We start from the raw sequence: 5,776 nt of genomic DNA on the forward strand, positions 1-5,776 counted from the left end.
ACCACCAACAAACGGTATCACACCTTGAGATTTGAGTAATTGACACAACTCTCTTTTGTGTTCTAGATTTTTCTGTCTTTTGAGATACTGATAACTAAAGATTACAGTGTTTGAACTAAGAAATATACGGACTTAGAATACAATTTATGTAGTTGCGCAAGTCTTCTTCTTGAAAGTATCGGCCTTCTTGTAGGAGAGAAAAGAGTTGTTGAATTGTAGGGGGGAAGGGGGAGAGAATTGTTGACTACTTAAAAATTAGTCGACTAACACAAGTATTAGTTAACTTATCACAATGCAGAATGAAAGTAAGCAGTAAAGAAGAGTAAATAACACACAACGAATTATACTGGTTCAGTACCGTTGTGGTACTTACATCCAATTTTTCTTGGGTCACAAGGGTTCCCTTAAAATCTTTGAAAATGTTACAACACAGATGATTTATTGCGTTCACCACCAACAAACGGTATCATACCTTGAGATTTGAGTAATTGACACAACTCTCTTTTGTGTTCTAGATCTTTCTGTCTTTTGAGATACTGATAACTAAAGATTACAGTGTTTGAACTAAGAAATATATGGACTTAGAATACAATGTATGTAGTTGCGCAAGTCTTCTTCTTGAAAGTATCGGCCTTCTTGTAGGAGAGAAAAGAGTTGTTGAGTCTTCAGCGAAATCAGAGGCATGAGATCTTTGCAAAAGGGTTTTGACCCAAGGGGTGCCTCTTCGAATCCTGCTCTTTGAAGAGTCCAGGTTCGATTGTGATTTTCCTTGTCACGGCTTGAATTAAGGAGCCATTTACGCCTGGAGTGAGCTTAATTCTGGACACAGAATAATTGCTTGCGAGCTTCTTGATTTGAGTATCCATGATTGGCAATCTGAGTTCCTTTGATTGAGGACAAATAAATTTGCTTCTCTTGATTGACTATTGATGTAGCAACAACATCTTCATTCGAATCCTGATTGATCATTATTTGCTATTTCGAATCCTATAGCAATCGCATCTTGCTGAGCATCTCCATTCTTTCCTTTTTGTTAGTCCTGCAAATGTAACATAAGATAATATTATCATCATTGAAACTTAAACTTAAACCTATCAGATTTCACAGTTTTGTCAAATTAGTTTTTTATTTTTACAGTATATAGTTCTATTCTTTCTTCCAAGTGTGCATATCAAACAATAATTTTGGACTACAAGAGGTGATTGGCATGATTTGTATTTCATGAACAATTTTTTAATTTATGTAACAGATAATTATAACAGATAATTAAATACAACTCTCGAGATTGTATTTCTATAACAAATATTTTTTGTGAAGTTTGTTGACGGCGTATGTGATATAAAAAGGATCAAATTTGCATAATCTATATGCGTGTTTGCGTATTGGTTACCATTGATCTTTGGAATGTGTTGATTATTTAAGTATGTGTTTGAACCCAACAATCGTCTAACCAAAACCTAAAATCTGTTGAGTCCAAGGGCAAGAAAAAATCAATAAGGGGGAGAGTTTTACCGTATGTGAGAAAGATTTGAAGGTATAAAGTTTCATGTTTACGTCATGTATCTCTGGGATTCAGTTATCGAAGCCGGAGCAACAATCTATTGGATCACAGGAACTTTAGGGGACATTTTTTCTCTTCTTTTGGTATGGCCAAGTTATAATTAGAATTGCATCACAAATCATTATTTTAATTGTAACTATCTTCTTTCGATTTTTTGAGAGATTAGAGAAAATAGATTTGAAAGTTGAAACCTCATCGGTTCTCAAAAGTACTGTGCGTTATTTGCCTTTGTTTCCATCTATTGTCGTTGCTATTATTGTTGTTGATGGTATTGAATATGGTCTGTCAAGATTTCTTTTAGTTTTTCCTTTGCATAATATGCGTTTAATGCAAAATTTCAACTTCAAGACTCATACTGTTTTTAAAATAATCTGGTAAGTTCAAAGTTAATATACAATTTTAAATGATTCTATACGTCGTATAGTACTATTTACAGTAATTTAGCAAGTTATGAAATTCTCAAGTGCAGAAAATAGGGTGTTGCATTTACCCCAGTATGACGTACTTGAGCAAAACAAGCATGCGAAAAAAATGACTTTATGGATAAGGAATACTCTGTGGAATCCACTGATCATGAGAGCTATTGCTCAAGTTTCTAATCATCAACGCCTGTGCCTGAATTTGTGTACTGCAATTGTTCCAGTTCCGGACTCTTATAAAGTGACCATGTGATTTTGTTAATGTATGTTTTTGTTACCACAAAAGTATAATCGCAAAGATATAAAGTTCTTTTAAGAACCTCATCCAAAGAACATAATTCTAAACCAATTATTTGGTGTATGTATTCTGCACGTTTGCTCTAGCATTTTTAGGTGCGTAGCAATGAGATCGTTGATTATATAATTAGCTTATTAACAGATTTAGAAAATAACTACCTAGACAATTTGATTTGGCGTACAATTGGGTTTTCTCCCATTCTTCACAAGCTAGTTTTGTGCTTCATCTATGCAACAGATTATAAAAGTTCTATGAACCATAACATAAACTGACCTTATCACGGGAATATGATCAATTCTTTATTTTACTTACCAATATGTCTTGGTAATAGACTAAGATGATGATGCTCCAAAATATTTTGATAATCTTTTGATTAATTGTTCATATTAGTTATGGGGATATCTAGATAATTATTATTTCAGCATTATAACTATCAAGATGAAATATGGTTCATCTTGTTAAAGTTGGTTTGCCTTAGGATGTTGATTAGCATTACACTTATAGACAACGGATGATTGAACAGATGGTTGTCAATTATTAGATGAAGCAAGAGAGATGGAGTAAGAAATGGATATTTGTAAGGGTAAAATAAAATTATTATTACTTAATTTTTTCAAGTTATATTGTTTCCCTCACTTCTAAATTTTAGATCTCTTTATACGCTTAAATGATATATGTAATATACTGCTTTGTAGTAAGCAGTCTATATGTAATGTGCTTTACGCAGAAGTTTGTTAGAAGAAAAGTGCTTCCATATGCTCGAAACCTTATGTAGTTTTCTCCGAATAGACGTGCATGAGAAATAAAAATGATTTGACATGAACTCAAAAGCAACACATTCACATGAGCTAATAAATTGGCAATAGAGGGGAGGGGATGGTTTGAATTAGTTGATCTTATTATCAATGATATTTTTTCCTCACAATTTTTTTTCCTTAATTCAGATAGTTGTATTTAAATACTTATGGTATTTGGTTTACCATGAACTTGGTACTTTGTGCAAATTGGTGCTCAATTTAGTTGAGAGGTTCCTATTGACTCTGATTTTGATCCGATAATATTTTTCTTAATTTATGAGTTTATAAATGGACGCTTCTTCAATCATACTGTATTTTATGTGTAATATTGTTAGAAGTTCCCCTTCAAAATAATACAACAAAATTATTACTAAGAATTTATAGTTGATGCAAATGTTACCATTTTTAAGGAGCATCGACATTTGATACATTTGTGATTTGTTTATATATTCAATAAAGACACACTCGAAAGGACTATATAGAGTGAATTTATGGCTTGGTTGCTATAGTTGTTGATTTCTGTTAATTATGTACGTAGAATATCTTAAAATTTTAATTAAACAGACTACTCTTCTTCGCAATAATCAGTTATCATTCTTTATAATTATGCCTGGATTGTTTACCATTCTGTCAAATTTGGTGATCTGTATGCAGCTCCTCCAACAAGACCTGTAAGTTTAAAATTTGTAAAATTTATTATAATTGAGTTTCTGTTATGATTTTTTGTCGATAATGGCGTGCTTTATGTAAAATATATTAAAATTGAGTTTCTTTATGTAAAATGTATTATAATTGAGTTTATGAAATTTTGTGTCGACAATGGTATGTTTTTAATTCATCCAAACTTAAACTCATGTAATTATCATATTTGTATTTTGGTTAACCTTATAACTAAGAACCATGTTTCATTAGATTTTATTAGATATGGTATATATCAAAATGGAACACTAAAAGAATTGACTTTTGAAACGTAGGAAAAGTCTCAAGTACAATTGTAAGGGAAGAAGCATGTCCTGTAACTGTTTATGCATAACATTTTAATTGGATTCTTCAATAGTTTATGGAAGCTTATTCTTTAGCAAGTATAGAGTTTACTTGGTCATATGGATAATTATTGTTGCTCCATGTGATGATTGTTCTTTGTATGTCCCCAATGTTTAGCACATTTAATGAGATGGATTATTATGATATATGTGAAAATAAATAATTATGATTTGTGAATTAGTAGTTAAAATAATACTACAGTCACCTTTCAATTGAAGTATAAAGATTCCCTTATAAATATGCATCTTATAAATTTTTATGCAGGATTGGAATAGTCTTGAATAGTACAAAGGGTGAATACACATCTATCATCAGTGGGGAAAACTTAGGATGAATAGTTAATTTTCTTTTGTATTATCTACTCATCGTGTAGATACTTAGTAAATAGTGATTGTATGATTAATACGACAAGTTAGCGAGCTAATTGCATCCTGAAACGAAAATAAGGCTATGAAGTTATATGTAGTCACCCATATTGTTTTTAACATAAACGTACATAATTTGTCCATTTATCCTCTTTGGGCTTTAGCGTCAAATTTGGCAATGTATCCTTTCTTATTTTATGTAAATTTGTATTATGTCGTATGCGTTTATGAATTAGTCTTGGTTGGAAAATTTGGGGATTAAGTGTTTGCAACACGTTGATAATTTAGGAAGCATGAAGTGATGCGGCAATCTGGTTGAGGAAGGTTGATAATGCAAATAAGTTTATCCAAAGTTATTTTATGATATTATGCAATTTTGGACTTTGATGATTACATTAATTCATTTGTTGGACTAAAGTTTCCAGCGTAAGAGTCAAGGCAGAGAAAGCAGACGAGTTCATGTAAGTTGGTTTGAAAAGAGTGGTTCAATTGCAATTACTTAGATGAAGAATGAAGTTTAGAGTGAAAATGATTTGCCGATGAATTTGAAATTTTTATTTGTTTTTCTTTTGTGTGATAAAATCAAGCTAATTGCATGTTTTCCTTCTATTGCACATATTGTAGAGTCCTAAATATTAATTTTGTTAGACTAAAGTATTGTAGTCCTAAAGATCATGACTAATTTTGTTGTATTAAAATATTGTTCAATAAGAAGTACTTTTAGGTTCTTTACTTTAATTCGCACATCTTACAATGCATTATTTTTTCTTTAGAATTATCCGCGCATTGCGCGGGTACGTATACTAGTATTATTACAAACAATATAACATGACTTACTAACTCAAAATATTTCACTACGGGAACATTCAAAAAACTTCCCTCGATTTGCTAGTGACTTAACTATATTTGTGACATCATATTCAATTACATGAAACAACAACAACAACAACATACCCAACATTATCCCACACCGTGTGAATATTCAATTACATGAAAGTACCATAAAATCAATTATCGAGTTTTACTCATTCTAAATTATATATGAGCCAACTTCCCCAACTATTAAGTTCATGTAGAACATAATCTCACAATAGAATTAAAAATAAAATAAAAAACCTAATTATTGATATTATGATGGCTTTTACTTTACAAAACAAAAGTCCAATTTTTTTACTTTTACTTTTATTAAAGAAAGAAGAAGTAATACAGTTGACCCGAAAAGGTCCGACGAGCACTAGCGGGTCGCTGGGATTTAACACAACCAATTAAAACCACACACATAGAATAAAAGC

The sequence above is a fragment of the Nicotiana tomentosiformis genome, chromosome 4 (genome assembly GCF_000390325.3).
Source record: "Nicotiana tomentosiformis chromosome 4, ASM39032v3, whole genome shotgun sequence".
Taxonomy (NCBI): domain Eukaryota; kingdom Viridiplantae; phylum Streptophyta; class Magnoliopsida; order Solanales; family Solanaceae; genus Nicotiana; species Nicotiana tomentosiformis.